Source organism: Nicotiana sylvestris, chromosome 6 (assembly GCF_000393655.2).
Source record: "Nicotiana sylvestris chromosome 6, ASM39365v2, whole genome shotgun sequence".
Taxonomy (NCBI): Eukaryota; Viridiplantae; Streptophyta; class Magnoliopsida; order Solanales; family Solanaceae; genus Nicotiana; species Nicotiana sylvestris.
This window is the reverse complement of record NC_091062.1, coordinates 133,543,987-133,556,000: the sequence shown is the minus strand read 5'-3', so window position 1 is coordinate 133,556,000 and position 12,014 is coordinate 133,543,987. Positions and strand designations below refer to the sequence as shown.

Here is a 12,014-nt window from a genome sequence, read left to right as displayed (position 1 = left end):
CCCAAATGAAACATTAAATAGGAATTCAGATGCAACCAAGGTCATCGCAAACCTAGGGTTAGGTTGTTGGCTGGGAGATCTAAAGAAAAAAATGAAACCTTCAATCAACAAAAAGAGCTGACAATACGATTAGTAATGGTGAGCGGTCTCACATTCTTCGATGAAAAGGATATGGTTAAAGACCTGCTAACCTAGCATACTTCTGCCTGATCCTTCTATTATTAAGTCTGGAAGGTACAATTTTGATGTGTTTCAATTCTTTTGAAGAAAAGAGGTTTGATGGTTTTGAAAGATGAAAGAAAAGTAACTTATCAGGTGATATCTTCAAGACACTTCTCTCCATTTTTCTGCTCTCCGGCTCAAATATAAGACGCGTACATTATGATCTATCACATTTTCAAAATCCAATCCTACTAGACACTAAATTAATTGTTAACTTGAGGCAGGGAATTGGTAGAACACTGCTTTTCACTAGAGGCAAAATACAGTTACATTCTTTAAGAAATTAAAATGATAGGAGTAAGATATGAGAGTCTGACATTAGTTCAGATTTTGCTTTAAAGAACAACATGATGCATTCCACCATATGCATTTTCATTTTCAACTCTGACCTCTATTTGGTAGCTCCATTTCTCCAGGGGAAAAAAAACTAATAAATTAATGATAAAACAGCCATTCCTCAAAATTTGTGCATTACAACAGTCACCAGAACACCTATCTTCCTCCTGCTGTAGAGCTATGCTCTGTGTATATGTGTGTGTGTTTGTTTTTAGAAGGGGGGGGGGTTACTTTTGTGCTACCAACCGGGCCATTTTGATGTTACACATGGTCCTTCAAGCAACTATACCCAAAGAAAAAGAGGCAAGAGCCAAATATGGATCTAATCAACACAGCAAATTATGTAGCAAAAGTTATGCACTAACTGCAAGCAGTTTACCCTTTTTACTTGCCTGAATAACACATCAGACAAATAATGGTAAGCCACATTGTGGCATGTAATCAGGCGATGCGCCTAGAGACAAATCATTTACCTTTTTGGGAACACTGTTGATGGACATTTGACGATCCAATAGTTTTCTCGCTGTTGTTGCATTTTCTGGGGTTCCATAACTGACTCGCCTGCCTTCATTTTCAAACTGATCAATCGAAAGCTGTCGTACCATGCCACCAAGAGCTCCACCAGACTCTGCAGCTACAACCACCTTCAATGCATTAAGGCACATCATTAGTCAACCTTATGAGCACTAAGACTAACATAGCATTAAGGATTTGAACACTGACAGCACGGTGATGTAGCCGGACTCCAGCTGGGACAGAATTATTTGATAAGATAGAATCGGGCTTGATCAAAGTAGGCGCCTGTTTTCCACTTGGCGTTGCCTCTGCTCCACGATCCCTGTCTGGAAGTTCAACTTCTCCATTACCTTGTTGTCGAGCTTTTGCAGCTGCTAGGGTAGCAGTAATAGCCTCAGCTTCTGCGGCAGAAGCCTCCACTAGATATTCAACACCTTTGATGAGTCTCCTGCAAAACAAACCACAAGATAGATCTTCAGAAACTAATCATACAATTAACATAAAACAGATAGCAGATGCTGTAGTTACTATGCAACTGCAAACTCACCGAGATCCTTGAAGCGTCGCATTTTCAGTGCTTATATCAGAATACATATCACCATTTATAGGGGGAGCAACGGGAGTTCCCAGTACAACTGAGCCATCATTAATTACCTCAGGGTCTGTTTGCCTTGTTCTTTCATCACCAAACCCATACCTTCCTGCTATCCTCCCAGCAGCTGCATGTGAAGCTGCACTAGTTGTTTCAGCAGCGGCAAAGTCTTCGGCAACAAGCAAGTCGTCTAGCAATACCCCTGCGATAAAACACAGCAGCACTAAACTTGTTGCAAAACCAGGAAGTGATTTGAATAACTTCTCCCAAGGTATTTTCATTACACTACTTATTTTCCTTACAGTTGGAAACATGCAACAGATACATTTGAGGCTAAGTATGATTTTCACATCTGACAGAGTAACATGGTGACTCGAACCCACACCGTAAATGTTGGAAGTGGAGGGTGCTTTCCACTTGAGCAACCCTCTCTCTTTTTTTTATGACCGAAAAATCCGTTTTGAGCCGAACCTCCAGGCCAACCGCAGTGTCCAGAACTCGGGAACCTTCTCAACTTAAAAACCAGAGTTAGTTCGCTGGGCGCAAGGCTCGAACCTATGACCTAAGACACATGTCCCTCAACCTTGTCTGGCCTTACTGCAGTTACTAAATGTTTTGAACAGGGATAGTTGTTCATCTAGGTGCAAACACGACTTATCAGTATGAGTTGCACCACATCATTACAGCTAAAGTGGACCAGTTCTAAAAATCTTGAATGAAATCCTTTTACACCCGACTGGAAATATGCCCTCTATTAATTCGGCACTTCATCTTAGCCAAAAGGCCAAGAAAGGTATAATAATAATACAGTACTTGAACAGTGACAATGTGAGTTTATTTTTCAGTGATATCAAATTACTGAGTCAGATAACTTGCTATGCACCAGTGGCAGGATAAGCATTACATCGATGAAAGACACAGGAACCAGCATGAGTGTGTGTCATGAAAACCTTTAATCTAACAGGCTATATGCACACTAGAGAACGGGATTTAGCTAGTGAAGACCACTTATGAATGCCTAAACCATAGCACATCCTGCACCACCCCTGGAGTCGAAGAAAGAAGATAGAAGATACTTTTAGTTGCTTCACAATTTCTTTTTCCCACAGTTCTGGCCAGCTAGTTACTTTACTATTCCAAGAAAAAGTAAGAATGATTGTCATCTGAAATCAAATTTGAAAGCAAATATAAGAACATTGATTGATGTCTATCTTATAGTCTTACCACCACGCAGACCACCATAAATAAATATCAAGTCACCAACAGCAGCAGCTGCATGTCTACAACGTCTGGTCAATTCAACTGCAGCATCTCCCCCAGCTGCGTCTGCGCTGTATCTGCCAGTTCTAGGACTAGTGACAACAGACTTCGTGTCACACCACACTCCTGCTGCAGTATCAAGGACTGCCAGAAGGGGGTAAAGCACCATGATAGTGAGGGATGAACATAACAGTGCAAAAAGTGTTATCTCCACTATGTATCGACTAAAAGTAAAAAATACCTGCTATACTAGATGAATCCTCCACCATGCGTCCACCACCAAGTGCCCCTCCAGATACATGGAGCCGAGCATTAACAAAAACCTATAATATCAGAACATTATTGATAATTGATAAACACCGTATCTATGTGAAAGCATGCAGTTAATAAAAGGAATGAAACAAACACGTACGGCAGCATGTTGATATCTAGAGGATGGTGACACACCAGGAGCAATGGCCCATTCCCAGCGCCCATCTCTATGCTTGGCAAGTCCATATGCGCTGGCCAGTGGCTGTGGATCAACAAAGCAGTGGGAAAGGTTATGAGTGCAAGAGCATACGAGGAAGTAACAATTTAAAAGCTCAGGGCCTCATCCAATAATCAAATTACACCAAAAGAAGATGAAAGAACAAACGAAAAACAGAACTCTTGAGTTCATCAATTATGTTACATGGATCTTCACATCTGTTTTGACGAACCCATGTCGAACAGGTGTAGTATAGGTGTGGATACTTTATGGCTCAAAAGAATACACTAAGAATATCAAAAACCAGACACTTCACTGGACACTTATGCAACCCCATATACGTACTCATATAGTCGGTACAAAAAATTTTCTGCCCTGCATGATTGCACTATAATCCCCATAACCTTTTGGGTATCCAACTAAACCCGTCACATGGTGGAAGTTGAAAACACAGGTTTCTGAAGTACCATCATATCATGCTGCATATACTTCCTTAACCTGAAGCCCCAGACATCCATTGTTCATTAATCTCAGATCACAAATCCGCTCCACCACACAAATTATTATTGCGATGTTTAAGTGGATGAAGCTCAACACAGCATCATTTTCACTGACAGTTTCTTGGGCATAGAAATCCAGAAAAGATAGTTGATAAGTCTGTTATTTTTAAGTGAGTTAGGGAAAGAGTACAGAAACAATAGTTCGAACTTGGAAGTATCTAACATACAGGATATGTTAACAAGATATCACATCAAATTACAACACTCAACACAAACTACAGAAAATACAAATCATGGAAATCTCTCTTTTCACTCTAATGTCCTTAATTTTATAGCGGAAAAAAAGGATTTGCATTACTTAAGTTAGAGGAAATGTCTTTAGAAATGTCGTTTGAGGAGGCAAACGTCATAACCTCTTATTACACGCCTCTAGTTAATAGCACACTTCCCCTTATTTTATGGGTCACATAACCTCTTTTTGGTCCTCTCTCCCCTTTCTTTTTTTTTTTTGATAAGGTCCTCTCTCCCCTTTCTTAACTAGCTTTGCACTCATATGCCTTTTGTAAACCAGAAAGAGACAACCGAATCAACAAAAATACTTACAACTAATAAAACAGAAACAATGCTCTAGATGAAAATCAGCTTTCTCTTCAATAAACAAATCCACCAATGGATATCTCAAAGTATGAGAAGAAGTCGCATCTTCCGCAACATTAAAGGCTATAACACAATCAAACATTTAGTTGAGCAGGCATTGTGGGAAACAAAGTTTCGTACCCTGACAATTTCTTTTTACTATGTTCTTAAGATTTTACTGCACATACAGCCAATTGTGAATAGATCAAATCTTCTTCTTTCACTAGGTTCTTGGGTGGGGGTCATTTTTTTGGCTATGAACTTTTCCCCAAAATGTAAGGCTAGGTTCTACCACACATAAAGTCAAAGCGGCAAAACAGAGGGGCTGCAGATTAATGGGGTATCACCGAGCAGAAGGTTGCAGGGATCATGGGAATGAGGACTGTGTTAGGTACCAGAGAAGGGGAGGGGGAGGGGAAGGCTGGCACTTGGACAACGGTTTCCCAGCAGAGGTTGGGCAGATGGGTAGATCAGGGAGAGCAAGGTGGCAACACAATGGAGTACAACCAAGGTAGGGATCAAGAAGGAGCAGGCTAGAGATTAGAGAGATCTGCAGAATGCAATCATGACACATGAGGCAAAGCTAGAAAGGAAGGTGGGAGGACATGACAAAAAAGTGAGGGAATAAGAAACACACCGTTCTTCATAGAAATAATAAAGGAGTATATTCAACAAAAATGGGAAAGATAAAGAGCTCCACTCAAGTTTTATCCATTAAAGTGATTAACCACTAAGTAGGTACATGAAATGGGAAAAGGGAAGCACCTCCAAACAGATGAGCAAAATTTGGGGCAGAGAAACAGAGGATGTTCGCATAAAATGGTTACAGACATAATTAAGTAAACAAAGGTGTCCTTGTCTAAGCAATTTTTTCAATTCGACTCTCAATGCAACCTATTATAAGAAAATCAGTTTGCATGCACTTGGCCAATGAGGTAGTTTATCTCACATATGAGGCTGCAGAAAAGACAAGTAAATGAATAAAAGACTCCCTCCTCTAGCAGTAAAACTTTATAGAAGAGGTGATTCACATAATAAAATAAGAGAATGACTCTATGTGAGGAAATGGAAATAGAAGAGGAGTCGAGGAGATAGGGCTGAGACAAAGAGAGCATCATTTGTTCTAGAAAGAGAACAATCTTTCTAGCGAGATATCCTTCTAACTTCTAAGTGCAAGTAAAAATGCTAATGATAAAAACCAAGGGAACAAGTAAATCAGTATAAAATCCATCATTTTTTCTTATTGCATCAGAAAGCATGCTTCTCTCACCACACTATTGGCATCCCTCCCTCCACAAAGCAGAAGAAGACCATCAGATCGCGCACTTGCAGTTGCGTACCTAGCCAAGTAACAAGGGCAGATTAGGATTTCATTACTTTACTGGACGCTTGGACCAGATTAGATTCACAAGAATTTATCTTCAGTTGGACATCACCAGAGGAAACTAGTGAGAATACACAAACAAAATTCAGAAATAGACGAAGATGCAAATGCGTAAAATGCACTCCGACAGCTTCAGTTCAACAAACAGTACAGTCTAAAAAGACTTTGCTCAAACAAAATGTAGAAGTTTTGAAAAAATAAGAGACCAACATATGCTCAAACTGTTACAACTGTTCATCAAATAACCATCTTCAGATAAGAAAAAAATGTACATCCCACTGCTTGAGCCTTTGTCATGTTTATGTTTCAAAATTGGTGTGTCCTGGCCATCGAGCATGCACCTAAACTAATCAGCCAAGACAACCTGCAATATAAGCACACGTAACAAAGACCTGCCAATAATGACTACAGCAGATGGGCTCACATTAAGTGTAGTTGCGGATTTTGAACCTGGAATTGGCATATTGTTATCCTATGCCTCAACTAAACTCCCTAGAAGACGAGCCACGGCATATCTTCTTTGTTTCGTTGAATTCTTTATTTTCTTCTAGGTCAGCGGAAGACTTATAAAGAAACATCACTAGAAGGAATAAACTTGTTTTCTTATGATATCGAGAATTCATAACTTTACTTCACTATTAAAACCTCAGAAAAGGAGCTCCGCTCATCATATATAAAAACAGAAAAGTAGGTGCAAGAAAATATGCTATTCTAGAGAGATGGAAACTCCGTCAGCAAGTGAAATTGATTTGAAACCAATAACATGCAAGCGAGGTGCATAATTGAGCCACTCAACTATCAAATGGTAGCAATAGTTTGTGGAATTTCAAGTTTTAGTTTCCTAAAATCATACCAGGGCAACATTTCCATGATATATACCTCTTCAAAATAAGGACTTATCCACGGAAACGCTGATACCAATAATTCAGCAAATTTCTCTTCTTTGACATCAATGTCGTATATATCTTTACTACAATAGTCCATACAGTATGGTTTTCTGAACAAGGCTAAAGCACAATAACAACCACCACCACTTCCGAAAACATCAGATTTTTCGAGTGTGATTTATGAAGTCAATAATTTATTTATTTTTCCTGCACACGAGATGCAAATAAAAACTTATGCAAATAACAAATTCTCTGCCAAGAGCATCAATCATCAAAATCATGTGCACTCCAATATGTTAAAAAATGAAAAATGAAAAATAATAAGATTCCACTAAGGCTATGGACATTGGGTTGTGACATTGGGAAGCTTCCTACTGTATATTTGGGTTTGGCCCTGGGGCAAAAAATAAGGCTATGGAAATATGGAGCGGTCTGATTGATAAATGTGAGAAGAGACTAGCAAAATGGAAGGCTCAATATATATCTTTGGGAGGCAGGATCATATTGATTAACACATTCTGAATAACTCTGTGAATCATTTAATATTATAATGTTGTGCATATGCATATAAATGCCATACCATACATAGGTATATGCGTTCATAACATCATCACCTCTGAGGGCATCCCATCATATCATCTCGGCCACTGTGGGCAAATCATCAATGTCTACCAGCTGATCAGGTGGTGGTGCGTATATAATGCCATAACCCTTTCCCATATCCCATATACATATATATACATATATACGCGTATATAACGCTATCTGGTCATGGGTCAATGTACATGAATAAGTACGTCAATAAAATCTCTTGGAATGTCATAAAACCATTATGCCTTTGAGTAATATCATGAAGTAAATTTTTTTCAACTTACGTATTTTTCTGAGACCCATGAACAGATGATAGAATAATATGACACATGAGGAATCAAGAACATAAGTGTATGGGTCCAAATTTGACCAACCACGACCGACGACGAGCACGACGATTGGCGGGGTCTCCTTGAATCGATGTCTTGAGGGAGATGACCTTAAGACAAACAAGAGACTGGACGACCCTTGTAATAATGTAAACCCATTAGGGGACATTAGGAATATTCCTTCGAATATTCCTTGTAATTTGTCTTTTACAGCTTAGAAGAGTCTCGCTCTTTATATATATAGAGGACAATATTCCTTTATTGTAAAGGGGGGATTCTGAATGTTGGCTACATTACTATTTATGAATGAAAAGATTTCTAAAAGGTTTGGAGAAAAGTAGATCGTAAAAGAAGTCTTGTGATTCGTCTTCTCTTTATCTATCATTCTTTCTCGAGATTATTATTCTCAACGAAGATTTACCCCTTCATCTTCGATTGATTTGTTCAAAAAGATTTCAATATCTTTTGAGTCAAACAATTTGGCGCCGTCTGTGGGGATTTCTATAGCTGAAATTGTAGTTTTCATCTAGATTCTTGAAAGAAATAACCACCTCTCTTTAGCTCCACAAAGGCCAACAATGGCAGGAAAGGGAGAAGCAAGGCTAAAGGCAATAGTAGGTGTCACGAACAACCTCCTGAATTCCCTCAACGATGCCAGTGGGGAAGACAACGAAAACGCAACATCACGTGCTACACCTGAAGGAGAAATGTCACCTCCTCCGCACGAAGGTCTAACGGTCTCGCGCGAGAGGGAAACCTCAACATCCGCAGCAGGAGAAGCACCATCGGCCGTGAAAAAGCTATTAGAAGAATGGCTAACAAACACCTTGAGCAGCATGCTCGAGAAACCCGTTCATGGAGACATTACCCGCAAAAACCGCAGTTGTTGCCAATGAGCCAGGCACTACGCGAACGGGTAACACTCGTACTGTTGCTGATACAGGCAACGATGCACTTACGGCCATCTTAAAGAAAATGGAAGAGATGGAAAATGAGAACAAAACACTCTGCGACCAGATGAAGGAACATCAAGAGAGGGTTGATAAAATACCAGGTGCCCCGAAGTTGTTACCAAAACGCGATGTGGGCCGATTCGTCAAACAGCCATATAGCGAAAAGGCAGCTCCCCATTATATTCCAAAGACCTTAAAAATGTCGCTATATTTGAAAATATATGATGGCACCACGGACCCGGAGGATCACTTAATCCATTACGTTACCGCAGTAAAGGGTAACGATCTATGAAAAGAACAAGTATCGTCTGTGCTGCTGAAAAAGTTCGGCGAAACTCTAACAGGGGGAGCGTTGACATGGTATTCCCAACTACCAGCACGATCGTTATCAACATTCGAAGAGACGGCCGATAAGTTCGTCACCGCTCACGCGGGAGCGAAAAAGGCCGAGGCTAGGGTCAATGATATCTTCGCCGTCAAGCAAACGACGGGCGAGGGACTTCGGGATTTCCTAGCCCAATTCAACAGGGTAAGGATGAGCCTACCGAACGTGTCAGAAGGGATGACAGTAGCAGCCTTTCAAAATGGGCTAAGCAGAAACGGGTCAAAAGCAACCAAAAAGCTACTCAGTAGACTCATGAAGTACCCCTACCACGTGGGAAGAGATCCACAATGCCTATTGCGCCGAAGTGAGGGCAGACGAGGATGACCTGAACGGCCCGCTTCAGCGATTAACATCAGTCCAGACCGAGATAAGGAGAGATCATCGCAACGACGGGCGAAGGGATCAACTGCCACGTTTCAATCGAGAAAGGCACCAGCCTTATATCCGAACATCCAATCTGCCTCCTCCACGACATGCAAATGTCGCGCCTCGACACATCGCACCCATCCGAAACGAAAGAGGTATGCCTCCATTGTTATCCGCTCATAATTTTTGTGTTTCCCCTTCAGAAATAGTGTACGCACTGGAAAAGCTCGACACGAAGGTGCAGTGGCCGCAAAAGATGAAGTCGAATCCGAGCAGAAGGAGGTCAAACGTCCTGTGTGAATTCCACCAGGAAAGAGGACACAAGACCGAAGACTGCATAGGTCTGCGACAAGTAGTAAAAATGTTAAAACAGGGATACCAGAAAGAGCAGCTGAGCGACAGAGGACGGGCTAATTTCGCTCGAGGGCGCGATCAACCTCAAGGAACTCCAAAACCACCATCGCCAGCTCGTACCATACAAATGATCATTGGCAGCGGTGACGACACAGTAATCAACCATGTGAAATTCACCACCACACATAAACTCAAACGGACAGTTGCCCACGAACGGTATAACGACCTCGAAGACAGTATCATCTTCGATAAGTCGGATATCGATGGTTTGTCTTTCCCTCACTATGATGCTTTGGTTATAACTTTGCGCATCACGGATACCGATGTAAAAAGAATAATGGTGGCTGACGGAAGCGGCGCGTGTATTGTTCACCCACGAGTTCTCATGCAGAAGAGGTTCGAGGATAAAATAACACCGTGTTGCATAACATTAACGGGTTTTAATAATGCAGTGGAGCGAACATCTGGAGAAATAGTGCTACCCGTCCTGGCAGGAAGGGTCACCCTGGAAACGACATTCCACGTCATGAATCAGGAAACAGCCTACAACGCCATCATAGGACGCCCATGGATACACGCCATGCGAGTCGTCCCGTCAAGTTTCTATTAAGTAATCAAATTTCCCACCCCATGGGGGATATATTCAGCATCCGAGGCGAGCCACGCACCGCCCAAGAATGCTACCGGATCGCCCAACATTGCATACATACCAAACAACTAAAAGGGGCAAGTGCGGAGGCATAGCAATCAGCCATGTCGGGAACCAAACCCGACGTACAAGTAGAGGCCATCAAAGACCCGGACATCGTAGAAGCTTGCAACGCAGCCGTAGAAGATCTCGATCCCGTCCAATTAGACAACACCGATAGCACAAGAAAGGCTTATGTTGGACACAACCTCTCAGAACCAGGTAAATATCGTGAGTTTTTAACTAGCAACGCCGATTTGTTTGCCTTTTCTCACTCAGATATGTCAGGAATCCCAAGGGATATCGCCACACACAGGCTGAATGTCGATCCACTTTACTCGGCAGTACGGCAAATGAGGAGAAAGTTCAATGCCGCCATCAATGAGGCGGTCAGCGGGGAGGTTAATAAATTACTCGCTAATGGTTCCATCAGAGAGTCGAAATACCCCCAATGGGTCGCCAATGTGGTCATGGTCAAAAAGAAGAACGGGAAATGGCGGATGTGTCGACTTCACCGATCTGAACAAAGCATGCCCAAAGGACTCCTTTCCGTTACCCCACATCGATCAACTCATCGACGCAACAGCGGGGCACGAACTGCTGAGCTTCTTGGACGCCTACTCCGGTTATAACCAAATTCTAATGGCTAAAGAGGATCAAGAAAAGACAATTTTCATCACTCACCGAGGAACGTACTGCTAAAAGGTAATGTCGTTCGGACTCAAGAATGCAGGGGCCACGTATCAAAGATTAGTCACCAAGATGTTCAAAGAACAGCTCGGTAAGACCATGGAGATTTACATCGACGACATGCTAGTAAAGTCGACAAAGAAAGAGGATAACATTGGCCATCTGAAGGAAGCCATCGAGATATTAAGGCAATACGGGATGAAACTGAATCCCGAAAAATGCGCCTTCGGCGTAACTTCAGGAAAGTTCCTTCGTTTCCTAGTGTCACAAAGAGGTATCGAGGTCAACCCGGATCAGATCAGGGCCATCGATGCAATACCTGAGATACTGACCAGCAAAAAGCAGGTGCAGAAATTAACAGGACGAATAGCCGCCGTGTCGAGGTTCATTTCACAATCCTCGGATAGATGTCACAAATTCTTCAATGTGCTAAGGAAAGACCACGGACTGCAATGGAATGAAGAATGCGTCGATGCCTGAGAAAACTGAAAGCGTATTTATCTTCGCCACCACTGCTCGTCAAGGTAGACCCAGGTGAATGTCTACTTGTGTATCCAGCAGTTTCCGAAGTTGCGGTAAGCGCAGTCTTGGTCCGTGAAAACAAAGGTACGCAATCTCCGGTTTACTATATTAGCAAAACCTTAGTTGATGCCGAAACAAGGTACCCTCACCTTGAAAAACTAGCTTCGGCATTAGTCGTAGCTTCACGATAGCTTAGACCGTATTTTCAATGTCACCCCATAAAGGTGGTGACAACCTTCCCCTAAGAGGTATCCTACACAAACCCGAACTATCGGGTAGACTGGCCAAGTGCGCCATAGAACTAAGCGAGCACGACATAACATACCAACCGCGA

At 41.9% G+C, this 12,014-nt stretch overlaps 1 pseudogene; it reads right to left on the bottom strand.

Moving 5' to 3' along the window:
• The window catches only part of LOC104242266 (serine/threonine-protein phosphatase BSL3-like), a 40,353-nt pseudogene that overhangs the window by 4,128 nt on the left and 24,211 nt on the right, over nucleotides 1-12,014 (bottom strand).